Genomic DNA, 27,494 nt, shown 5'->3' with positions numbered 1-27,494 from the left:
ACTCTGATCTGCCCTCGTTGGTCGTCTGGCTCCGCCCAGGTGGAATATATTCAAAGCAGTAACAACCCTTTAAAAAGCTATTATGTGCACTTTGGCCCAGAAGTCAAGGGTCTCTGGCTGAGTTCAGCCTGCAGAAAGCAACTGTGCAGATTAAATGATCTGCTGAGCCCCGCGAAAGTGTGGCTTTCCATTTAGCAAAGCAACAGGCTATGGGATGGAGAGCAAAGAGAGAAGAGGGGTTATCATTTGGGCTGTGCTGGCCCCAGTGGGAACATGTCTCCTTTGGTTGGTTGGTGATGATGGGACAGAGAGGTGTTTATCACTTGGACCACTAGCGCCAGGACAGAGAAATTCAGGAGCGCAGTGCTCTGGCATTAACTGGCAAGGTAAGAAGGATGGGCCCTTTGGGGGACTGGGTTAGGGAGAAACAGTGTTTCTTTGGGGACCTCATTACAGATGTGCCAATAAATCTGCCAATGGTGAAGAGTGAGGTGGGGCAAGCACATGGATCCACTTCCTCAGAGACATAAACCACAGGGATAAACTGGCAAGAATGCTGTTTGTACATGGATCTATCACATGCCTTGATCACTCCTCCTAAATCCCACCTCTGAAGAAACCTCTCTGGCCTGTGAATTTTTCATGACTGCCCACTGCACACTGAGTAACACCTAGACTCCTGCTCCAATGTCCAACATTCTCCACAATTCCATCTTTCCCTGCCTTTCTGCAATTATTTCCCATTGACTCACCATCTACACTGGGCTTCAGCCAGTTGAATTGAATCACGGTTTCCTGAAAATGCTCTGAGGTGTTCCTGCTCCAGGCCTGTCCTCTCTACCCCCAGAGCACTCTTACCCTCAACTCCATAACTGTCCAAGCCCCTGCTTCCTGCAAGGCTCAGCTCATGGTCCTCATGTTTGTCACTGGTCTTCCGACAAACTCCTGTTCCATTGAAACCTCCTTTCCCTGGGCTCAAAAGGCAGAATAAGCCAGTTCCAGTATCGTTGATAGCATTTACCACTTTTCATTTTTTTGAGACAGGGTCTCGCTCTGTGGCTCAGGTTGGGGTGCAGTAGTGCAATCAGGACTCACTGCAGCCTTGAACTCCTGGGCTGAAGTAATCCTCCTGCCTCAGCCTCCTGAATAACTGGTACTACAGGTCTGTTACCATGCCCAGCTAATTAAAAAAAAAAAATTTATTTTTAGAAATGGGGTCTCACTATGTTGCCCAGGTTGGTCTCAAGGCCTGCACAACCATGCCTATCTCAACACTGTCTGTCTAGATATTCATGGAAGATACAACAGAAATGTTAAAAAAATCCTGTATCCCTTATAAGAGTAATCGTAATGGTAATGTAGCAGGTGCTCTGATATATTAGGTTGATTCACTTCCTATGGCTCCTTAACAAATTACCACAAACTTAATGACTTAAACCTACGGTTTCTGTAGGTCAGAAGTTTGGGCACCCTGAGGCTAGATTCTCTGGTCAGGATCTCACAGGACTAAAATCAGATGTTAGCCAGGGTTACTTCTCATCTGGGGCTCCAGTCCTCTTCCAAGTGCATTGGATATTGGTAGAATTCAGTTCCTGTGACTGTAGCACTGATGTTCCATATTATTCTGTCTGTTAGTCTGGAATGCTCTCAAATCTTAGAGAAATCAGGACCTCAATTGCAAATGAGGATGACAATAGTAAGTTCTATCTCTCACAGTTGTTAAGAGAATCACATGTATGTAAAAGTGCTCTGCAAACTGTGAAGTGTTAGCATTTTCCAACTATCTTATCAGTGTGAAGAGACACTGATAAGTGGGTGGGACACAACATTTTGAGTGAAAAAGAAGGTAGAAGTTTACATTTCTTAAAGTTGAATATTAAATACTGTGTACTTTCCAAAGTCTGTTTTTATTGGGGATCAGATTAATTGTTAGAATCTTCTTGGCAGACAATTTCCCAACAAATATCAGGAGTTAAAAAATATGCAAGACAAAAAAAATCAAAAAATAAAAAAGAGTTTAGAAATGACCAGTATCAGGAATGGCCAAACCTGTTCAAAATGTTAATAAAGGTTTTGTTGCTTGGCTTAAAAAAAAAATATGCAAGCCATTTGACCCTGAGACAACATTTCTAGGGATTTCTCTTAAGGATTTAATTAAGGACACAAAGACTATGATAGCATACAATTGAAACCAATGTAAATATTTAACAATATGGGATTGTCCATGATAGATGAAATATTATTTAAACATGAACATTATATTGCATGTAACTCTCTGACACCAAAAAAGCTTATAATGAGTAGTTCAGCGTAAGCATCAGCCTTTAAAAGCAGTTTTTACATAGTATGTTCACATTTCTTTAAAGATACCTAGAAGGACTTGCACAAAAATATTGACAATGATTGCCCTTAGGTAATTTTGGGAAATTTAAAAAATTATATTTGATCTGTATTAATTGGTTTGGTTTTTTTAATTTAAAAGGAAAATGGTATTCTGGTAAGTCTCTTTTAAGTACCCAGACCCCATTTCCTTGTCACTATTTATCAGTCTTCTATCAACAAGAGGCAGGAGGTGTCCTGTTTTGAGCTGCCAGTTAGGAGCTGGGGACAGGGTATAGCTGGGGCACGTGCTGGGCCTGTGGTGAGTTTGATAGGGGTCACTATCAGCAGGTGAGTGAGGTTGTCTAGTTCTAAGCTGCATTTCAAAGAACAGATTAAGTGCTCTGCTCAGAATTCAGCTCCTCTCATGACCCCGGAGGGAATTCTGCCCACACATAGACTCTTTGTCATTCTGGGCCTCCCCCATTACCAGGGTGTCTCTCCCTGTCCCAGTCAGCTTTGGGTTCGCTTCTCCAGGAACATTCTGAGACCTTCCTGTTGGGGTGTATGTCCCTCTTCTGTGAGCGCCCCCCATCACTGTTGTGCCAGGTATCATCTTACATAAACAGTACTTTTCATGTGTCTGCTCTTCTTTCTCCCTCCACAACCGAATCACACTCTTCAAAGACAGCAACTGTCTCTATTTCACCTTTGTATCCTATGGGGCTAGCACAGTGCCTGGAACAGAGTAGATGCTCTGAAAATCTTGTCCTGAGTGGAACCAACATGTAGATGGGGACTGTGGCACTGTGTGGCCAAGGATCGGGGCGACATCCAACCCCACTGGGAGCAGAGTCCATATCTCATTCCAAAGGAAGAGCCTGGAGCACAGGAAGGCTCATCCCCATCTCATCAGTCAGGGGCTGACTCTATGATAGAGAATCATCTCCATGCCTCCCCCAAAACTGCTGTTTTCCTCCTCTCTCCATCCCCAAGCTGGGTCAGGAGTTTTTTTTTTTTTTTTAATTTTTATTATTATTATTTTTTTATTGTGAAGTTGTGGGGTACAGTTAAGGGTTAGGTATATAATTGCGTTTCATTCAGGCACCCTGTTGATATGGGGTGTTTCCCCGTTCCCAGACAGATATTTGCTACTGTTAATCCCATCTCCCTCCCCCCACCATAGTTTCCCAGTACGGTCAGTCATTTTCGTATAGTGTTGCATTGGATGTTTAAGGTCCATTATATGAGTGAGAACATGTGATACTCGGATCTTTGTTTCTGTGAGAGGTCACTCAGTATTATAGACTCTAGTTCCATCCAGGTTGCTGCGAAATTCATGATTTGTTCTTTTTTATGGCTACGTAGTGTTCCATCGTGTATATGTACCACTTTTTTTAAATCCAGTCCTCTTTTGACGGGTAGCATGGCTGTTTCCAGGTTCTTGCTATTGTGAACAACGCTGTGATAAACATACGTGTGCAGGTATCTTTTTTATAGAGTGATCTGAGTTCTTCAGGATATATTCCCAGTAGAGGGATTGCGGGGTCATATGGGAGGTTGGTATTTAGAGCTTTTAGGAATTGCCACATTGCTTTCCACAGAGGTTGCACTAGTTTACATTCGGATGTCTTCCTTTGTGAAGTGTCTGTTCATATCTTTTGCCCATTTTATAATAGGGTTGTTTTTTTCTTTTCAGCACGTTTGAGTTCCTTGTAGATCCAGGATGTTAAGCCTTTGTCAGACTTGGAGTTGGCAAATACTTTTTCCCAGTCTGTAGGCTGTCTCCCTGCTCTCTTGATGGTTTCTTTGGCTTTGCAGAAGCTTGTCAGTTTAATAAGGTCCCACTTGTCTATTTTCTCTCTTATGAGCTGTGGGTTTTGGGTTTTGTTCAGGAATTGGATGCCAGTTCCGATTTCCATGAGGGATTTTCCTTCATTTTCTAAGGTTCTTATGGTTTGAGGTTTTACATTTAGGTCCCTGATCCATTTGGAATTAACCTTTGTGCATGGGGATAGATAGGGGTCCTGTTTCAATCTTCTGTATGTGGTCAGCCAGTTTTCCCAGCACCATTTACTGAATAGGTTCTCCTCTCCCCAGTGGTAGGTGGTGGGGGCTTTGTCGAAGATGAGTTGGTTGAGAAATTGAGGTTTTGCTTCTGGAATCTCAATTCTATTCCATTGATCTATATGCCTGTTCCTATACCAATACCAAGCTGTTTTGATGATTGTAGCTTTATAGTAAAGTTTGAAGTCTGGTATTGTGATACCACCTGCTTTGTTTTTTTTGCTGAGGATAGTTCTGGCTATTCTTGGACGTTTGTGTTTCCATATGAATTCCTGCATTGTTTTTTCTAGGTCTGAGAAGAATGTTACTGGTAATTTGATGGGTATTGCATTGAATTTGTAGATTTCCTTAGGTAAGATGGACATCTTCACAATGTTGATTCTTCCGATCCATGAGCATGGGATATTTTCCCCCTTGTTTGTGTCAACTTTGATTTCTTTGAGCAGTGTTTTGTAGTTTTCCTTGTAAAGGTCTTTCACGTCTCTGGTTAGGAAGATGCCAAGGTATTTCATTTTTTTTGTGGCTATTGTGAATGGAATTGTGTCTTTTATTTGGGTTTCTGTTTGTTTATTATTGGTGTAGAGAAATGCGATTGTCTTTTGTACATTTATTTTGTATCCTGAGACTTTGCCAAAGGTCTTTATCAGTGTAAGGAGGTTTTTGACAGATTCTCTTGGGTTTTCAAGGTATACAGTCATGTCGTCTGCAAAGAGAGATAACTTGACTTCCTCTTTTCCTCTTTGGATACCCCTGATTGCCTTCTCTTCTCTGATTGCTCAAGCCAGGACTTCCAATACTATGTTGAACAGGAGGAGTGAGAGTGGGCATCCTTGTCTTGTTCCAGTTTTCAGGGGAAATGGTTCTAATTTTTGTCCATTTAGGAGTATGCTGCCTGTGGGTTTCTCATAGATGGCTTTTACTATTTTGAGGTATGTTCCCCATATGCCTAGATGTTCAAGGGTTTTTAATCAAGAGTGGGTGCTGGATTTTATCAAAAGCTTTTTCTGCATCTAATGATATAATCATGTGGTTTTTGTTTTGACATCTGTTGATATATTTAACAACATTTATGTTTTTATGAATGTTGAACCAGCCTTGCATCCCAGGAATGAAGCCTACTTGGTCATGATGGATGATTTTTGAGATGTATTGCTGAATCCAGTTTGCTAGGATCTTGTTAAGAATTTTAGCATCTATGTTCATCAAAGATATTGGCCTGTAGTTCTCTTTCTTTTCTGGATCTTTACCTGGCTTGGGTATCAATGTGATGTTGGCTTCGTAAAATGATTTGGGGAGCGTTCCATCTTTTTCAATCGCCTGGAATACCTTCAGTAGGATTGGGATCAGCTCCTCCTTACATGTCTTGTAGAATTCTGCTGGAAAGCCATCTGGTCCAGGGCTTTTTTTTGTAGGAAGTTTTCTTATTACGTAGTCGATTTCCTTGACTGTTATTGGTTTATTTAGGGTCTCAATTTCTTCTTGTTCCAACTTAGGTAGGTTGTGTGATGTCAGAAAGTCCTCCATTTCCTTAAGGTTTTCAAGTTTGTTTCCATACAAGTGTACGTAGTGGTCTCTAATGATCTTTTGTATTTCTTCAGTGTCAGACGTGACTTCATCTTTTGTGTTTCTGATTGTGCTTATTTGGTTTTTTTCTCGTTTTTTCTTGGTCAGTCTAGCTAGGGGACCATCCATCTTGTTTATTCTTTCGAAGAACCAGCTTTTTGTTTCATTGATTTTTTGTATTATCTTTTTGTCTTCTATGTCCTGGATTTGGGCTTTTATTTTGGTGATCTGGATTCTTCTGCTGAAATTAGGGTTTTTGTGGTCTTGCTTTTCCAGTTTCTTTAGGTGGCTTGTTAGGTTGTCAATTTCTGTTCCTTCCATTTTCCTCATGTGTGTTTGTAGGGATATAAATTCCCCTCTTATTACAGCTTTTAAGGCATCCCAGAGATTTTGGTAAGATGTTTCTTCATTTTCATTTGTTTCCAGGTATCTTTTGATCTCTGTTTTGATGTCATCATTGACCGAGGAGTTATTTAGCATCATGCTGTTTAGTGTCCATGTGTTTGTGGGTTTTGGGGGGACTTTGTTGGTGTCAATGTTTATTTTTATTCCACTGTGGTCCCAGAAGGTGCATGGTAGAATTTCAGTCCTTTTAAATTTGCTTATACTTGATTTGTGTCCAATTATGTGGTCGATCTTAGAATATGTTCCATGTGGTGATGAGTAGAATGTGTATTCTGTGGTCTTTGGATGGAGTGTTCTATAGGTATCAATTAAGTCCATTTGGTCCAGAGTCTCATTGAGGTTCTGGATCTCCTTGCTGATTTTTTGTTCTGATGATCTGTCTAAGGTTGTGAGTGGTGTATTAAAGTCCCCAGTTATTATGGTGTTAGAGTCAATGTCTTTCTTTAGTTTTCCTAGAAGTTGCTTTATGAATGTTGGCGCACCTATGTTGGGTGCATATATATTTATAGATATTTCTTGTTGATGGATTGAACCTTTTATCATTATTTAGTGGCCCTCTGTATCTTTTTAAATTTTTGATAGCTTAAATGGTATTTTGTCTGAAATTAGGATCGCAACTCCTCCTTTCTTTTGTGTTCCATTCGCCTGAAAATTTGTTTCCCATCCTCTTACTTTGAGTCTGTGTATGTCCTTTCTAGTGAGATGGGTCTCTTGAAGGCAGTATATTGTTGCCTGGTGATATTTTATCCATTTTGTCATTCTATGTCTTTTCAATGGTGTGTTTAGTCCATTCACATTCAGACTAATTATTGAAATGTGAGAGTTCATCCCTATCATGGAGTTCTTATTGAGTTGTTGTTCCTCCACTTGTTTTTTTCTTTTTTTGTCTCTTTTGGTTTTGGGGTTGGTTCGTGTATATTTTATTCTTTTCCCTGTACTCTTGTGAAGAATGTTGTTCTTTTTTCCTTTTCTTCTGTGTTTAGTACTTTCTTAAGTGTTTCATGTAGAGGTGGTTTGGTGGCAGCATAAGTTCTTAGGGATTGGATATCTGGGAAAGATTTTAATTCTCCCTCACTCATGAAGCTTAGCTTGGCCGGGTAGGTCATTCTTGGTTGAAATTGTTTATCTTTTAGGACTTTGAAGATAGGGCTCCAAGCTCTCCTAGCCTGCAGGGTTTCTACAGATAAATCTGCTGCTATTCTGATTGGTCTTCCATGGTAGGTGATCTGGCCTTTTTCTCTTGCTGCCTTTAGGATTTTTTCTTTTGTGCCTACTTTATTTAGGCGAATTATTATGTGTCTAGGAGTTGGTCTTCTCATTTGTTGTCTTGCGGGGGTTCTCTGAATCTCTTGTGTTTGAATTTTTGTATCACTGATTAGATAAGGGAAATTTTCTTGAATGATCTCGTGGAAAGTTTGTTCCAATGTGGTCTCTGTTTCTCTTTCTGCCTCAGGGAGTCCGATTATTCTTAGGTTAGGCCTCTTGAGGTAGTCACTCATCTCTTGAAGGTTTTGTTCTGTCTTTTTGAGCTTATTTTCTGTGTTTTTAAGAGTTTGGGTTATTTCTATATTTTGGTCCTCAAGCTCTGAGATTCTTTCTTCTGCTTGGGTAATTCTGCTTTCCATGCTTATCAATTTGTTATTTATTTCATTCACAGTATTCTTTATTACTGTTATCTCAGATATCAGCTCCTTCCTAGTTTCTTCTTGTGTCTCCTCAATTCTTTTTAATCTCTCCATTATTGTTTTAATATCTACATTTGCATTTTGAGACCCTTCATTCTGGGGACTTTTCATTGTTTGTATTCCAAAGTCAGTTTTCTCAGTGTCTGCTCTCCCAGGCGTCTGGGAGAGACCCATACTCTTCTTTTGGTTTTTCTTCATTTCTGTAGATTTTTCTCCCTTTACCCCTTTCCCTCCCCCTCTTCAATTCTGTTTTTGAGGGAAGGTGGGGTTGCTTTTATTTCTCTTCTGCAATGACCTGTTCTTCCTTATGAGGGTCTTCTGGCTTTGTTCACTTTTCCCTCTGCTTTACAGTCTGTCTATTCAGCAGTATGCAGTCTTGGTCCGTTCAGAGAATCTCACCAGTTCACCTATGCTGTCGCCATCTTGCCCCGTCCGGGGTCAGGATTTTTTGAGCAAAAGGAGTTGATGATATCCCCAAAGTTAAAATGGTCCTGCCTTCCTTCACAGTTGGGGGAGAAGCTTCTTCTCTCATCTGGGTCCTGAGGAGCAGGGTCTTCTTACTGATCCTGACCCTTTGTGTCCCCTCTTATTTTTTGAGTTGGAGTCTCACTCCATCACCCAAGCTGGAGTACAGTGGCACGCTCACAGCCACCCCAGCATCCACCTGCTGGGCGCCGGTGATTCATTCCACCTCAACCTTCCAAGTAGCTGGAACTATAGGTATGTGCTACCATGCACAGCTAATTTTTTATTTATTGTAGAGACAAGCTCTCACCAAGTTGCCCAGGCTGGTCTCAAAGCCAGGGTCTCCAGCAATCCACTTGCCTCAGTCTCCCAAAGTGCTGGGATTATAAGCTGAGCCATCGAGCTTGGCCTTTTTTTTAATTTTAATTTTAATTTTTATTTTAAATCACAGCTGGGAGGTTGACCTTTCCTGAGATCCAGCCCTACCCCCAGTGGAAGTGAGAATTATTTAAAAAGTGTAGAGTTTGGTGTCAAACAAACTGAGACCCAGGTCTAGGCTACTGGATGAGTTAGCTGTGTGACTTTGTGCAGGCCTTGGACACTGTGTTTTTGTTTACTCATCTCTAGTTGCCAGAAAAGTTGGTTGGTAGGAACAACTTAGATCGACCTACAAAAGCATTTGTAGACTTGGAAATGTCTACATTGAAGTGTCTGAAACTCACCGCTCATGATTCACAGGCTCACTGTACATCACAAGCCACCAGTTGAGCTTCCACCACCATGCTTGTCTCTGCAGTCTGGTTCTAAGCTTGACTTAATAGTCCTCTCTCCTGTGGAGGCTCTGGCCACTGCCCCACCCCAGGGACTGGATCCCTGTCCTTTAACTCCTAGATCAGGGTGCAGGGTAGTATTTCTTAAAGTATTACCTGCATTATCTGCTTCCAAATTGCCTGGATACTGATTGAAAACCAGATCCCTGGTTCCTATTCCAGACCTGAGGGTCAGAATTGGCTGTAGGAATGAATGGAAATCTATGTTGTTATGAAGTTCTCCACATGACTCTGCTGTACTTTAAGGCTTGAAATCACAGATCCAGGGCCTGAATGCTGGGCATATACTTCTCAGATGCCATCTGCCTCTTTACCTCCCTGACTAGCCTGGGCTCTGTTGTTGGATTCTCCCCATTTCTGGGTCTGTGATACTTGTATTGCATGCCCTTGTATCATTAGTGTACTTTTGCTTTCAAGTGAACAAAAACCCAACCCAAAAAGATTCAAACAAAAAAGCATTTATTGTAAAAGTTCAGAGCTAAACTATTTTCAGGTGTGGCTTGATCCAGGGGCACATGGCAGTTTCCCTCTGCCTACTCACTTGGCCATGCTTTTCTCCATGCAGGTTGTATTCTCAGATAGGACTGACCCTGTGGTTACAGAATGACTACAGGTGTTCTAGGCTTCATACAATATCCGACTCAAGTCTGGTAGAAAATTCAAGTCTAGACTTCCCATCAAAACCTCATGGACTCTCCTTGGCTCTGATGGGGTCTCTTGTGTATCCCTGAGACAGGCACAGAGCACAGAAGGATATGTGGCTCTGATTGACCAAAGTGTGGTGTTGGTTAACTCTATTCAAATCACAGACTGAAATAAGGGGAGTTGTACATTCTCAAATGAAAATTGGGCCTTTCCTTCCATTCAGCAGCTGGGGAGCCTACACGCTGGAATTTGCTTGTTTTCGGCATGTTCTGAAAGGAAGGTCTGTTGTGTTCGAAACTGGATGTTTGAAGTAATCCATGTGCTGAAATTACAGAGAAGAAGGTAAGATATGAATGCTTCCACCTAAGCTTTAGGACCTAAGGGGACTTGTCACCAAGGTATGAGCAGATGTTTGAGTGACCCCAGAAAGCAAATGTTCATTATCCCTTTTGTGAACTATAGATTCTTTGCAGAGACTGTGGTGAGTCAGGCCCGCAGCCCTTTGTCTTACATCCTGACACCGTAGCTGGGTCGGCTTCTGAGTCTGAGACAGGATGCCCTGGGATGGTGCCCTTCCCATGGATTCCTCAACCCTGCACTCTTTCTTCTTCTCACTTATGTTGGCCGTGCCCTTCGGAGGGCCATGCCGCTTCAACAGGCCCAGGTTCTAAGTACTGTTTGTGATCACCCATGCTCAGATTCCAAAGCAAAACAGACATTTCTTTTGAGATCCAGAGCGAGAGGTGGTCAGCTGAATTGAAACATAATTCAGGGTGAGGAAACCTCTTTTATGAAAGCCTTTTCTCTCTGTCAGAGGTGATTTCACTCAAACATTTTTTTTAAAAGCTCAGGATTTATCCCCTCGCAGGCTGCTCTGTGGAGGGTCTGGCTGGAAGGCCCCCAGCATAGGAGTTGATTGCTAGAAACAGGCTGCACTGTGTTCCTGTAGGAGACAGTTGCAGGCTGACAGAACATTCTCCACCCTGCCGGTGGACTGCCTGAGGGCTGACACTGGAGTTAGAGATAATGAAAGGAAAGAAGTAAAGAAGGAGTCAGGGCCAGGGAGGAACCTTTGTTCTCTGGCCCACATGCCAGAGTTGGAACACACCAGAGACAGCTAGAGGGCTCCAACATGTCTGCCTCTTGCTGTGTGGGGGAGAGAGCAGTCACTCTCCTTCTTTCACTTGGGCTGAACCAATTTTCACAAAGGACAGTGCCTACTCCACAGTGGATCTTCCCCATAAGGCAAATGTAATTAGATGAGAGAAAAACAAAGTCCCGAAATCCTAATTAGGCTTTACACATCTGAGCATCCAGGGAACAGGGGCTGAGGTTGTCCGGCCAGCAGCCTGCGCTCCCTCACCAGGCCTGGCCAAGCTGATACTGGGAGTGAGAGCTGTGCTACCCATGTCGCTGCACTACAGATCCCGGGGTTGGCTTTCATTCCTTCCATTCAGCAGTTGTAGAGCCTACACTCTGGAATTTGCTTGTTTTGGGCATGTCCTGAAAGGAAGGTCTTTTGTGTTCAACACCGGATTGTTTGAAGTAACTAATGTGTTGAAATGACAGAGAAGAAAGCAAGATATAAATGCTTTCCCCCAAACCTCAAGGCTTAGAGGGATTTGTCATCAGCAGCAGACAGGTTTTTGTTTTTGTTTTACCTCACTCTGGCATGGAGGAAGTGGAGAGGTGATCCAGACTGAATTGAACTCTCCAAAGGTCCAGGAGATTTTGTGACCAGGACTTGTAACCTGGGAGCAGCAGAAACATCAGGAGAATTCTGGGAATTTCCCTAGTCTTCCATGATGGGAGCATCCAGCCTCTGTTGAAGGACTAATTTGGCATGAATAGGAGATTACTTGGGCAGTCAGGGAGGAAATAGAGGATCATAGTCCTTCTGGCTCTCCTGCTTCAACCCCACGGTGACATTGCTCTCAGATGGTGCCCAGGAACCTGCTAACAGTGGTACTTGGGTGGCACCAAGATTTTCTGTGGAAGGCCCCGGCTTTTCTTCCTACTCACGTCTCTTTAGATGCTGAAAAATGTAGGAATACTAATGAGAAATATCTTGTAGGGCTGCCTTGCCAGAGAACAAATATTGGTTATGAACAATAGAGCCACATCTGGTGTGCAGAAATATGAATTTTTAAGTAGTGTTTCATGGAGTGTCTTATAGAAAGCAGCACATCAAGTTATTGATTCAATCATTTAAAGTACATTAACAGAGGATGCCTCCCAGACTAAGATATCTGAGTGTCTGGCCCAGTGAAAAGCATCCAGGCAGGAAACATATATTAAACTCCTTTACGTCTTTGTGTGAGCATAGTGTATGACATGGGCTGTCGATATTATTATTTTGTTTTTGTTTTTGTTTTACTTGGGTGATGAGATAAGTATGGAATCGAAACTCCATGTTTGCTTCTAGTCCTGACCTGCAGTGTCCATTTAGGGAAATAATTTGTTTTCTTGTACTCATCATATGACTTTAGTTTGCAATCAATAGAATCTATTGGACTTTATAAAACAAACTGAAAAATTCCAATGATGCCAAGTCACAAAGGAATTTTCACAAATATCACATCATTTCTGCTCTGTTTTCTCAACTAAGGGTACAAAAAGTTCAGGCTACCCCCAGGATCTCTTGCCTACTTGAATAGTATTACTCAGAGATGAGCTAGTACTTTGGCTTAACGGTCTTGAGCTCTGTACCTGTGACATTGAAAGCACACAGATCCACATTTACATAAAGAAGTCAGCCATAAAGATGTTTCATTATATCATGCAAAATAATCATCTCCACTGAATTTTCAAAGACTTGAGTAGTTTGGTGTTATGCCAGCACCATCTTTATTGAGTGCTCTTATCAAATCTTAATCAATGAAAGGGCCCCAACTTTGAAATATCTGTGGGAGTTGAACTCACTGTGCTCCCTTTGGGGATGGAGGATGTGGTTCAGGAGAGTAGGGCCTACTTGTAGGAAAATCTGCTAATTCTGTTCCACAAAAGGAGGTGGGGAGAAAGAGAATGCATTTTTATTTGCTGCCTAAAGGTTTATTTGCTTGTATTCCTTTGGAAAATGGGATGACTGTGTGTGTCTGGGTTATAGTTGATGGAATAAAGCATCATCTCATACCATACCCGAGAAATAAATAACATCTGAACCTCCATAAAGATAATAAAATGGGCCATCTCCCTCTGGGAACATTCTGTGCCTGTCCCTGGAATCCCACTTCCATTAATATATATGGATAATGTCTGACATTACTTTATAGCTATGGGCCTGTCAACCCTATATTTATGAATACATCCTAAGGCTTTTCTGTAGTTCCATAAGGTGATAAAAATAGTTTCAACAGTGAATCTATATATCCAGTTGCACGTAAGAGCAAAACACTCTCCACTGAATTGTAAACTATTTCACAAGGTAGAGGCTATTTTGCAAAGGCTTCCTAGTATCAGGGCTCTGATGGGGTCAGGACTGGCCAGTCTGGTGATGCCTGTGAGACCGAGCTCAGGTGACTATGAATTAGGTCTTGCCTGTACACCTTTGTCATTCTTTTACCTTATGTTTTTGGGAGGAATTTTTTTTCCTGACTCCTTGATTTCAAATTGCAAAGAAGTAGAAGAAGGAGAAGGAGAAAGAGAAGAAGAAGAAGAAGAAAATACCTATCATCAACTTGACCCTGAAAGGAATGGCTGTATTAAATATTCACGTGCTTTAAGTCATGTCCTCTTCACAGGAACCCCAGTGAGGCAGCTCCTGTTACTATGTCTGCTTTGCAGGTGAGGAAGGTAAGACACAGAATGAACAGGCCATTTTTCTAAAAGCACAGGGTCAAGACAAGAGTCCAGGTGGTTTGGTTTTGGAACCTAGCTCTTCATAAGCCCCTGCTAATGCCTGTGTCAGGAGCAGTTGCTTACAGTATGCCTGGGACCATCAGAAATGCAGGGCAAAGGAAGTTTCTTAGGTGACATGTTGCTGGGTTGCCTCTGTAGCTTTCTTCAGAAGCAATCTCATTCATTAAAACAAAACAAAACAAAATAAAATGAAACAAAACCTCATGGAAACAGAGCTGTCTCCGTCTTCTTTTTCTTATCAATTCAGTTAAACCGTGGTTGCACCACACACTGTTCCTGAGTTGAAAATTTTTCAAAGCACTTGTGATTTACTCTGATAGAAAAATTCCTTGTCCCTCAGCTCAGAAAGCTTTCTTAGGCCCATAAGAACTCTACCTAATAACTGAAGTGTAATTATAAACTCTGAGATACTAAAAATAGGAGGGGTTCATTTGTTCAGGGTTTTCTTTCTCCTTCCAGTCCAGTCACTCAATTTCTTAATGGTTGGAGTCTATAAGAAGGAAGTGTCCCTGTGAGGGACACTTTAATCTGAGTGTGGAAATGCAGCACTTTGAGCAAGACACTTGCCTGGGCCTAAATCTTGTCGTCACTACTGGACAGCAGGATGACTTCCAGGAAGTCACTTAACTTCTGTAAGCATCAGTTTTCTTGTAAAATGGAAGTAATATTCATACCTATCCCATAGTATTCTTAAGAGGAAATACGCCAAAAGAAAAAAAAAAATTGCTTAGCACACTACAGGAACATAGTAAGCACTCAATAAACGAGGCTTTTATGGTTATTAAGGTCATCTCATCTTTGCTCAGATACTTTCAGTGATGGAGAGCTAAATACCTCCGAAAGTAGTTTGTTGGAAAGCTCAGGATCTTAGGATTCTAGATAGGAGAGACCAATTAGTCTAGCTTCATTTTTTCACAGGCGAGAAATCTGAGGCACAGACAGATGCCAAACATTTATCCAAGGGCACATCACTAGTCAAAGGAAGGACGGACACTAGAACTTCAGAGTGTTTGGAACCTGTTCTGGCATTCTTTGTTTTGTTCTTTCTTTTCTTTCTTTCTTTTGTAAAGTTTCCCTATGTTGCCCAGGCTGATCTCAAACTCCTGGGCTCAAGCAATCTTTTTGCCTTGGCCTCCCAATGTGCTGGCATTACAGGAGTAGGCCACCATGCCAAGCCCTTTTCCTTCCTTCCTTCCTTCCTTCCTTCCTTCCTTCCTTCCTTCCTTCCTTCCTTCCTTTCTTTCTTTCTTTCTTTCCTCAAGCTCTTGCTGTGCCACCCAGGTTGAAATGTAGTGACAGAATCGTGGCTCACCACAGCCTTGACCTCCTGGGCTCAAGTGATCCTTCTGCCTCAGCCTCCTGAATAGCTGGGCCTACAGGCATGCACCACTGTGCCTCACTAATTTTTTGATTTTTTTTTTTTTTGGTAGAGACAAAGTCTCACTATGTTGCCCATGCAGGTCTTGAACTCCTGGGCTCAAGCAATCCACCCACCCTTAGCCTCCCAAAGTACTGGTATTACAGGTATGACCCACTGTTCCTGGCTCCCTTTCCTTTCTTAATTGCAGAGAGGCCAAAATCTGCTTCCCTGTAATTTTTCTCTGGATGTCCAACTATCCCCCATTATGGACCCTGGTAGTCTATACTGGATACTTTTAAAACATGAGTGTTGAAATGACAGTTCATGTTGTCCATAATACAGTTCACACTGTCATAAATACTAGAATTATCATTTTTGTTTGTTTTTCTTGGTACTTATGAGTACTCTGCAGATAGGTTACAGAAGCAGAAGAGCTGCCCTTTGTTTATGAACATGGCATGGCTCTTCTATTTCTTATATTTCCTGGTCACATTCTACTAAAGAGTAGTCCTGGCACATAATTATCTGTATTCTTTTGCCTGGAATTGTTATGAGTAACATTTTGTGAGTAACATTTCAATCTCCACTCTTTGCCAGATATTGTGGTACACAGACAATGAGACAAGCTCCCTGCTCTGCAGATGCGAACTGAGTCGTGGAAGAACAGAATCATAAATTACAATAATTAGTACAATGGAGACAAGATAGGTGCAAGGTTCTCTGGATGCAGAGAAGAAGGGGCCGGAGCCCAGCAGGTCGAGGCTGCGGCGGCTGGGAGCGGCCACTGCACTCCAGTCTGGGCGACAGAGTGAGACTCCAACTCAAAAAAATAATAATAATAATAAAAAAGAAGGGGGTTTAATTTGTCTTGGGTTGGAGTGGAGCAGGCCCAGGTAGAGAGTCAGCTGAGAATTTGATCTATGGTGGTACAGACATAAGTGATGCCTTTACTGTGGCAGAGGCTAGGTAGTTATTCAAGAATTTGTTGCCCTTTTTTTCTGGGCATATTAGTTCTCTTCGTGGTCAAGAGGTTAGGTGTCTGAGTCTTAGCCAATGAAATCTGAGCAGAAGTGATGGATGTGTACTACTACAAGGCCTGGCCCATACATTCTGCAATTGTTTGTGTGCTTTCTCTGTCTCAAAGCAGACAAGACAGCAAACCGGAAGCCATGTGTTGAAAGATGGAAGGAGCTGGGTCTCTGACTCAGAAGAGAGCCTCCCGCTCATCCAGAACATATGTTTTGGGCTTTATGTACTTAAGAAATAAACTTCCATAATGTTTGAAGCCATTCTACATTTTGGGGTCAATTCTTTGTTGTTGAAGCAATCAGTGCTCTACTATTGCAATTTCTAAACTCAGAAGTATTAGTCAGTGTCTAACATTGCAAATGCTAAACTCAGAACTATGGATGTTTTTATACCATGTTGAAACCAACTAAAACTAACCACACTAATCTGAAAAGATGCAACTGGTAATCTTGCTTTCTTAGTCAATTAGCCAATGGACTAACTTTGGGAGCTAGACTCACAATATGTTCTTCTCCTGGAAAATTCCATTTGAGATATATTTGGTCTTTTATCCCAAAAGAAATCATTTTAGCCTTGATTGAAATGTTCCTGTTTCTCCTAGATAACATGGCCTCTTTACAGCCAGTTGTTGTTGCTAAAAATCTATAGCTTGCTTTTTATTTCATTTTTTCCTAAGCAAGAGGGAAGGAGCAGAAAAGCAACTTTGTTCCTTATAAAGAGAGGAAAAAGAGGACTAGCTTATATATGAATGCAGCAAAAGCTTAGAAGAAAGAATATCTTGTCTCATGTTGGTGTGATTTTTCAGGGCTTTACCTCTAGTTTGCTAACCTTCCCACAGGTCTAACTTGATTTTCATCAGATCACATACTTTATTATATTTTTATTGTCATTTAGACTGTCTTGCCACAAGTTAACCCATGAAATTTTATGTTTTCTGACAATCAGAAAAGAAATGAATTGAAGCATTTAAAAGGAAAAGAAGATATCTGACTATTGATACTCCTCAGTTATATACATATGTAACAATTTTTTTTTTAGAAAGCAGGATTTATTGAGAGGAAAGAAAAGCTCCCACAGTGGGAGGGAACCTGAGGAAATTGCCTGCAACACATTTTTTATTCATTCATTTATGCATCTGTATTAGTTACCCATTGTTGCACAACAGATTACTCTAAAACTTAGTGGCTTACAACATCAAACATTCATTATCTCATAAAATTTCTGAAGTCAGGAATGTGGGAATAGCTCAGCTGGGTGATTCTGGCTCAGGGTTTCTCATGAGGTTGTAGTCAAGATGTTGGCTAGGACTGCATTCATCTGAAGGCTCAATTGTGGCTGGAGGATCTGCTCCAAGAAGGTTCGTGCACGTGGCTGTTGGCCAGAGGTTTCTGTTCCTCATTATGTGGGCCTTGCAGGTCAGCTATCTCCACCCAGAATAAGAGACTCAAGAGAAAGTATTAATAAGTGAGGAAGAAGCTGCAATGCATTTTATGCTCCAGTCACTGAAATTAGCCATTATTGTTTCTGCTTTATTCTAATTCATTAGAAGGAAATTACTAAATCCAACCCACACTTAAAGGAAGAGTAATTATGCTCCACGTATTGAAAGGAAAAGTATCATAGAATTTGTGGAGATATATATATATATATATATATATATATATATATATATATATATATATATATATATATATATATTTGAGTTGGAGTCTCCCTTTGTCACCCAGACTGGAGTGCAGTGGCCGCTCCCAGCCACCACAGCCTTGCCTGCTGGGCTTCGGTGATCCTTCCACCTCAGCCTTCCAAGGAGCTGGAATTACAGGCATGCACTACCACGTCCGGCTGATTTTTTTTTATTTATTGTAGAGATGAGGTCTCGCTGCCCAGGTGGGTCTCGAACCTGCGGGCTCAGGCAATCCACTCACTTAAGACCTTTTATAATCTGACCTCACACGACCTATTTTTACTTAGTTCCCATTGCTTTGCAACACAAATCTTCCCTAATCAGGCTAGACCTCTCACTGCTTGTGTACACACACACTCACACACCCACAGTTAAACACACATAGGTTTACTTTCCACAACATGTAAAATGTTTACTCCTTTTTTTTAAGTTGGAGTCTCACTCTGTCAGCCAGCCTGGAGTGCAGTGGCACACTTATGGTCACTGCAGCCTCGACCTCCTGGGCTCAGGCGATCCTTCCACCTCGGCCTTCCAAGTAGCTGGAACTACAGGTGCACTCCACCATGCCCAGCTAATTTTTCTTGTAGGACAAGGTCTCACCAAGTCGCCCAGGCTGGTCTCGAAGCCCTGAACTCAGACAATCCTCTCGCCCCTGCCTCCCAAAGTGTTAGGATTACAGATGTGAGCAATCACACCCAGCTGTTTTTGTTTTTTTAATTATAAAGCAAAGGTTCAAGAGTTACAAAGAGGGAAAGGGACAGTATCCAGACAGAGACCGAGTGTGCAAAGATCCAGAGGCCAGAAAAGGATGTTTCTTCTGGAAACCAAAGTTTTAGAGAGCATCCAGTGAAATAAGGAAGCAATTTTGTGACCCAAGAATTAAGATGGTAGTCATCTACAAAAACAGATTAAAAATACAATTGAGCATACATACCTATAAATGACTCAAAAAAACATGATGGAAATTTGGAAATCCTTAGAACTGAATATTGTAACAAAATTACTATTACTGTCAGGGCACAGCAGCTCATGCCTGTAATTCCAGTGCTTTGGGAGGTTGAGGTGAAAGGCCAGCTTGAGACTGGAAGTTTGAAACCAGCCTGGACAACATAGCAAGATTCTGTCTCTACATATGTCTGACTATATAGATGTGTGTGTGTGTGTGTGTGTGTGTGTGTGTGTGTGTGTGTGTGTGTGTGTGTGTGTGTTTTAAGTCAGAGTCTCACTCTGTCACCCACGCTGGAGTGCAGTGGCATGTGGACAGCCAGTGCAGTCTTGACCTGCTGGGCTCAGGTGATCCTTTCACCTCATCTTCCAAGTAGCTGGAACCACAGGCACACGACACCATGCCCAGCTAATTTTTTTTTTTTTTATTGTAGAGACAAGATCTTGCCATATTGCCCAGGCTGTTCTCAAACCCACGGGGTTAGGCAATCCTCTCACCTCCACCTCCCAAAATACTGGGATTACAAACGTGAGCCACCACTCCAGATTTTATCTTTTTATTCAGAGTCTTGCTGTGTTGCCCAGGCTGGAGTGCAGTGGCACAATGATCCTTCTGCCTCAACCTTTCAATTAGCTGGACCTACAAGCACGCACCACCACATTCAGCTTTTTTTTAAGCTGTAGAGATGAGATCTTGCCATGTTACCCAGGCTGGTCTCAAACTTCTGGGCTCAGGCAATCTAGCCTCAGCCTCCTAAAGTGCTGGGATTACAGGTGTGAGCCACCACACTCAGCATTGTTTTGTTTTTGTTTTTAGTTGGAGTCTCACTCTGTCGCCCAGACTGGAGTGCAGTGGCCGCTCCCACCCACCGCAGCCTTGACCTGCTGGGCTCTGGCGATCCTCTGGCTTCAGCCTTCCAAGTAGGCAGAACTATAGGCACGTGCTACAGCTCCTGGCTAATTTTTTATTTATTGTAGAGATGAGGTCTCGCCAAGTTGCCTGGGCGGGTCTTGAACCCCGCGGGCTCAGGCAATCCACTCACCTCAGCCTCCCAAAGCACTGGGATCACAGGCTGAGCCACCAAGCCCGGCTAATGCTATTTTTTTAAACATGGGCCACAACTAAAAGGAAACTTACAAACTTCCATACGCATTTACAGATAGCAGGCTGAAAATTAATAAGCTAAACATCTGCCTCAAGAAGTTGGAAAAAGAATAGAGCCCGCTAGGCACAGGCTAGGTTGAGGCTGCAGTGGCCATGAGTGTGCCACTGCACTCCAGCCTGGGCCACAGAGTGAGACTCCAAATCAAAAAAGAAAAAAAAAAAAATAGAATAAAACCCAAAGGAAAAAAGCAAAACCGAATATCACTCATTCAACATGAGGTTAGGTTGGTTGTGTTTTTTTAATAAACATTCGCATGGTATATATAACTATAGATACTGCTGCAGTTTTTTTTGTTTTTTTGTTTTTTTAAAATGTGATGGAGTCTCACTTTGTCGCCAGCCACCACAGCCCCGACCCGCTGGGCTCCGGCGATCCTTCCACCTCAGCTTTCCAAGTAGCTGAAACTACAGGTGCGCACTACCAAGCCCAGCTAATTTTTTATTTATTGTAGAGATGAGGTCTTGCCACGTCGCCCAGGCGGGTCTCGAACCCGCAGGCTCAGGCAATCCACTCACCTCAGCCTCCCAAGGTGCAGGATTACAGGCTTAGCCACTGAGCCTGGCCCTGCTGCAGTTTAAAAAAAGAATAATACCACCCGGGCTTGGTGGCTCAGCCTGCAATACCAGCACTTCGGAAGGCTGAGGCGAGTAAATTGCCTGAGCCCACGGGTTTAAGACCAGCCCGAGCAACTTGGTGAGACCTCATCTTGTTATAGCCACACTGCGAGTAAGAAGTCACCGACACACTGAGTCAAATATTGAGTCCTTTAATGCTGGCGGTCGAGGGAAGGTTCCCGCCCAAAAGAGACTCTCGACCCCGAATGAAGCAAGCAAGGGGTTTATATAGCAAAACCCATAAGGTTACAGAGTTTCAGTTCTGGGTAGGGAACAGAGGAGATTTTTCAAAGTACAGGTCGTTAAACTGTAGGAGAGATATGTAAATTGACTGCAGGGGAAAAGTATAAATTACATAGCTTGACAGAACCGAATGTTATAACCCTCCAGGGGAGGGAACAGTAAATCACAGGACATGATTTATGGCCTAATGGGAAGGTTAGGGCGGTCACACGGAGAAGAGGTGAGGGGGGAGGAAACTGGAAGACAAAATGCAAGAATTACTACAAAATGGAGTTACCTTGATTAGGTCACTAACTTAGGTCACTAACAGCCATTTTAGTCTCTACAATCAAAGCAAATAATAATAATACCAAGAACAACTTTACGCCAATAAATTCTAAAGACTGTTTCCTAGAAAAGATAATTTACCAAAAGGACACAGGAAAAATCTGAATATACTTTAACTATAATAAATTGCACCAGTAGTTTAAAATCTCCTTACAACGAAAAGTACTGTACCAAACCCAGTGGCTTTCTATGAGGGGGGGGAAACGATCAGGTTCTGCAGGACCCAGTAATCCCCAAAAAGGAGTTTGGACTTTTATCTTAGTGATAATTAGGAACTACTGAGGGTTTTAAGCAGGAAATTGACATAACAAGCTTTGCATTTTAAAATGATGACTCTGCCTGCAATGCAGTAGGCAGACCGGAGTGGGGTCCAGGTTGGAGATTTACAGTAATCCAGTTATAAAATGCTGAAAGCCTGGATTAGGGGAGTGCCTACAGAGCTGGAAGGATTGGGGAGATGTTTAGGGCCGGAAGTGATTTGACCTGAGGGTCAGGGGTGGGAATGTACAGGTTGGAGGAAGGTGAGGGGGAGTAATTTAGGATCAAGCCCTGACTTCTGCTTGGGTAACTGGGTGTAAGCTGGTTCCCCTCAGTGGGACTAAGAGGAGAGCCAGACCTAGATGGAAAGTGATGAGGCTGTTTTTTGACACATTGAATTGCATAGTGGGTAGAAAGAAGGGTCTGGACCGGGAAAGGGGTCTAGGGTGAAGATGTGGTTTAGGAGTTTCCTAAAAACCTGGGCACTCCCAATTTCAAGGTCAACTAACCATGAAATCTCCAGATCATTTTCCCAGCATAAAATATTAATACCAGCTCCATTTCTTCTCCAAGGGAAATCAGAAATAAAAATAATCAAAGTGAAAGTGAAGCCAGGTGGGATGTGGTGCAAAACCTGTGGATTCTTTGGCTCAGTTTTGTTGTTGTTGTTGTTGTTGGTTTGTTTTATTGAGTTGGAGCCTCACTCTATAGCCCAGGCTGGAGTGCAGTGGCACACCCATGGCCACCGCAGTCTCGACCTGCTGGACTCAGGTGATCCTTCCACCTTGGTCTTCCAAGTAGCTGGAACTACAGGCGCACACCACCATGACCAGCTAATTTTTTGATTTATTGTAAAAAGGAGGTCTTGCCAAGTTGCTCAGGCTAGTCTTGAACTCATGGGCTCAGGCAATCCTCTCACCTCTGCCTCCCAAAGAGCTGGAATTATAGACATGAGCCACCACACCCAGGCTCTAAAATGAATTTTAGAGCAGCGAGCAAAGTTTTCAAGCAAAGTTTATTTAGAGAGAAAGCAAACTAGCGAGAAAGAGAGCAATTCACCTCCCCAGGGGAGGGGAGGGGACCAAAGCTAAGGAAACATGGCGGCCATAGCCCAAAGAGCCATGTGTAGACAGTCAAGTTTAACAAAGCAATGACAATTTTTGTTTGAAGCTGAAGACCTTTAAACCTTCCTTTTGATGGGGTAATTGGCTGATGGTCTTTCCACGTCATCATGAAGGGGCAGGTGCACACTACTGATGTCAGTGATGGAAGGCAGGTAGAGGGGTAGGTTAGTCACGTGACTGCTGCCATGGTGATGGTATCTGGGTCAAGAAGCTCATGAAAGGGTGCTTAAGGTTAACTTGTTTACAGGACAAGCCGGGGATAGGTTGGAGTTGAGCCTTTTACCGTCTTTTTTTTTTTTTTTTTTTTGAGTTGGAGTCTCTGTTGCCCAGACTGGAGTGCAGTGGCGTGCTCATGGCCGCCGCCTTCTCGACCTGCTGGGCTCAGGTGATCCTTCCACCTCAGCCTTCCAAGTAGCTGGAACTACAACAGGCACGCGCCACCATGCCCGGCTAATTTTTTGTTTTTTGTTTTTTGGCTTTTGAGTTGGAGTCTCACTCTGTCGCCCAGCCTGGAGTGCAGTTGTTGCTCCTGGCCCCCGCAGCCTCGACCTGCTGGGCTCCGGCGATCCTTCCACCTCAGCCTGGCGAGTAGCCGGAATTACAGGCATGCGCTACCACGCCCCGGCTGATTTTTTTGATTTATTGTAGAGATGAGGTCTCAAGCCCAGGCAGGTCTCGAACCCGCGGGCTCAGGCAATCCACTCACCTCAGCCTCCCAAAGGCGCGGGATGACAGGCTGAGCCACTGAGCCTAGCTAATTTTTTTATTTATTGTAGAGATGAGGTCTCACCAAGTTGCCCAGGCTGGTCTCAAACCCATGGTCTCAGGCAATCCTCTCAACTCAGCCTCCCAAAGTGCTGGGATTATAGGCTGCCTTTTACCTTCAACAGGGAACCTGAAGAATTTTTAGTGATTATGAGGGGAAAGGTTGGGCTATCCTATTCTTATATCTGATGGAATTTTCTTTTGATCTGCTGAGGGGATGGGGTGGGCTGTAGTAAAATGTTATTTTGTTTTTATTTTTTTGAGTCAGAGTCTCACTCTGTCACCCAGGCTAGAGTGCAGTGGCACGCTCACGATCACCACAGCCTCAACCTGCTGAGCTCAGGAGACCCTTCCAACTCAACCTTCCAAGTAGCTAGAACTACAGGTGTGTGCCACCATAACCAGCTCATTTTTTGATATATTGCAGATACCAGGTCTTGCCAGGTTGTCCAGGCTGGTCTCCAACCCCTGAGCTCAAGCAATCCTCTCGCCTCTGCCTCAAAGTGCTGGCATTACAGGCGTGATCCACTGTACCCAGCCCAAAAATGTAATTTTGAAAACCTCTGATTGCTTCCTAAAACCCACCTATGAGAAATGTATCTATGTCTAACCTGTGTTAGCTACCCTGCCTCAAAAGTGCTTTGCATCCCAAAGCCTATACTTGGTGGCATATCCAAGAGACAGACCAAGTTTGGTAGAAAGGGCTGTGATTTCCCTGGGCCCTTATCCAGCCTCTGGCCCCCAATAAATATAGAAGGCTCCTTTTTCTTTAGGGAGAAGGAGCAAGGGACTACAGTGGGAATCCAGAGGCACTGTGGGAAATACTCATGCGTTCTTTCTTTTATTTGAGTCAGAGTCTCACTCTGTCGCCCAGGCTGGAGGGCAATGGCATGCTCACGGCCACTGCAGCCTTGACCTGCTGGGTTCAGGTGGTCCTTCTGCTTTAGTCTTCCAAGTAGCTGGAACTACAGGCATGTGCCATCACGCCCAGCTGATTTTTCTTGATTTACTGTAGAGACGAGGTCTCACCAAGCTGCCCAGGCTGGTCTGGAATCCATGGGCTCAGGCAACTCTCTTACCTCGGCTTCCCAAAGTGCTGGGATTACAGGCTTGAGCCACCACACCCGGCCTACGTGTCCTTTCAATAGATGATTGAAGCTCAAGGTGAAAATCCAAAGACCTATCACCCATTCATCTTTACACTCTTGGGCGAACTGTTTTCATCATTCTCAATGTGAGATTTAGGTTGGTTGTGTGTTTTTTTAAAAAAATCAGCCGGGCTCGGTGGCTCAGCCTGTCATCCTGCGCCTTTGGGAGGCTGAGGTGAGTGGATCGCCTGAGCCCGCGGGCTCGAGACCCGCCTGGGCAGCGAGACCTCATCTCTACAATAAATCAAAAAATCAGCCGGGCGTGGTAGCGCATGCCTGTAATTCCGGCTACTCGGAAGGCTGAGGCGGAAGGATCGCCGGAGCCCAGCAGGTCGAGGCTGCGGTGGCCGGGAGCGGCCACTGCACTCCAGTCTGGGTGACAGAGTGAGACTCCAACTCAAAAAAAAAAAAATATGTGTACATTGGAAAGTTGCATGGTGTTCCACTATGTAGCATAGCTCAATCAATAAGGGCAGTCTAGAGGGAGAGATTTTGGAGCTTGGAGTTTTTTGAAAGAGAGGCCTTGCTGGGTCACATTTGGAGGCAGCAGGGAGACACAGGGGAGCCGGGGAACATAAGAGCAAAGTACATGAAATGAGGTATATTCCACTCACATGGCAATTCTTCCCTATTAGCATCATCTGGCTGGAGCCTCCAAAATATGTTAGGTCCACATTCTCCCAGTGGGGCCTCCAGAATGTTAGGTCAGGCCCTCTGGGGGTGTGGGTATCTTGGGTGCAATCCAGTGCCGCATGAAAGTTGCAAAGAATTGCACAGAAGTTAGATTAGAAAATATAGTTTATTTAAAAGTAAATTAGAGGCCCGGCTCGGTGGCTCAGCCTGTAATCCCGTGCTTTGAGAGACCAAGGCGAGTGAATTGCCTGAGCCCGTGGGTTCGAGACCCGCCTGGGCAACTTGGTGAGACCTCATCTCTACAATAAATAAATAAATAAAATAGCTGGGTGTGGTGGCACACCCCTGTAGTTCCGGCTACTTGGAAGGCTGAGGTGGAAGGATCGCCGGAGCCCAGCAGGTTGAGGCTGCAGTGGCCAGGAGCAGCCACTGCACTCCAGTCTAGGTGACAGAGTGAGACTCCAACTCAAAAAAAAAGTAAGTTAGAGAGAGAGAGAAGCTTCACCTCCCCAAGGTGGGAGAGGAGGCCAAAGCCAGGAAGCATGGCGACAGCCATAGCTTAAAGAACACATGGCCATAACAGAGTCTAGCAAGGCAATGGCCACTTGTTGCCTATGGTTGAGTCCTTTTAGCCATTCCCTTTGATGAGGGAAGGTCATTAAGGTGATTGGGTGGTGGTCTGCTCCACATCATCACGAAGGGGCAGGCAAGCTCAGGTACTGATGTCAGGTGATGGACAGCAGGCAGATGGGTGGGTTAATCACATGATTGCTGCCAAGAGGGGTCAGTCTGCGTCACACAGGCCACAAAGGGCTGATTAGGTTAACTTGGGGGTTTTTCCTGCAAAAGACTTGTTAGACATTTGCAATCCAAAAACTTCTTGAGGAAAGGAGGTCTTATTATCATTTCTATGGCTTTGACCTTCCCCTTTGACAAGGAACCTGAAAGTTTACTATAGATTATTATTCTAAATCATGAACTGAAAGGTTGGGCTGTCCTGGTCTTGCATCTCTAGGAGATTTACCAAGGAGGTGGCGTAGGATGCCACTTGGCCTGCAGTAGAATGTCTAAATGCTTTCTAATTGTTATACTGAGGCAAAATAAACTAAGCTAAATTTGTTCTAGGTTTCTATAGGTACCTCTGTTCATTCCCAAAGCCTTAGGAAGGAATCTACTCCCTGGTTTGCTCAGGGGGAGCTCTGGACTAAATGTTTGAGGAGAGAAAAACCCTGCCTCTGAGATTCACATATTCCCATCATTTAACAAATATGTGCTGAGACCTTATTAGGTATCAGGCCATGGGGAACACGAGGACAAGATCTCCATCTTAGCTGGAGACAGGATGGAAACACACTCGCAAGTGAAGGGCACCAATTGCCGGGGCCTCGGAGGTGAGAGTCCCCAAAGGGTCTAGGCTTAAGTGCTGTGCGAATTCAGAGGCAGAAAGGCTTTCCAGGCCTACACACACAGCTAACAGCTTCCTCTTCTGAGCCTCCTCTGGAGTGTCTTAGAATTACTATTATTTTTACTATTTTATTATCTTTTTTTCCCGGGTGTTCTGGGGTTTATTGGGAGCCGGGAGGCTTAGAAGGTGTTGGGCCTCTTGGTAGTAGAGTGAGGCTTGTACTGGCGACACAGGACACGGTGGGACAACAGGAACTTGATCTTGGAGTCATGGAACTGTTTGACCGCCGGCCAGCAGCACTTGCTGGCTGCAATCTCCTCTACCTTCATGATCTGGATGGAGTGGGCACGGGCGCGGTGCTGAGTGCCCATGTCTCAGTCTGCAGGGGAGAGGCAGGCAACCGCACTGGCTGGGACCTGGGCACTGGCAACGCTCCTATCACCAGCCTGCCAGCCCTCCACTGCCCTGCCCAGCCTCTGCGGGGCCCTGGACTCACTCAGAGACTGGCCACAAGGGATGTGGAACCTCCAAATTCACTTTGATGGCTCAGCCTATAATCCCAGCACTTTGGGAGGCTGAGACAAGAGGATTGCCAGAGCCCCCGGGTTCGAGACCCACCCGGGCAACTTGGTGAGACCTCATCTCTACAATACATTAAAAAAAAACTAGCCGGGCGTGGTAGCGCACGCCTGTAGTTCCAGCTACTTGGAAGGCTGAGGCGGAAGGATCGCCGGAGCCCAGCAGGTCGAGGCTGCAGTGGCCGGGAGTGGCCATTACACTCCAGTCTGGGCGACAGAGTGAGACTCCAACTCAAAAAAAAAAAAAAAAAAAGATTGTGTCTTTCTTTTTAAGTCTCATCCTCCCACAGATACCATGATTGCAGCTAGTCACGATAGATGTTGCTGGGTTTTTTTCCCTTATATCAAAGTCATGACATCTTGATTTCAAGAGCCATC

This window comes from Carlito syrichta, unplaced genomic scaffold (assembly GCF_000164805.1).
Source record: "Carlito syrichta isolate Samal-C Ts95f unplaced genomic scaffold, Tarsius_syrichta-2.0.1 Scaffold311719, whole genome shotgun sequence".
In the NCBI taxonomy this organism is placed as follows: domain Eukaryota; kingdom Metazoa; phylum Chordata; class Mammalia; order Primates; family Tarsiidae; genus Carlito; species Carlito syrichta.
The sequence above is the reverse complement of the archived record's forward strand: the minus strand, read 5'-3'. Positions refer to the sequence as shown.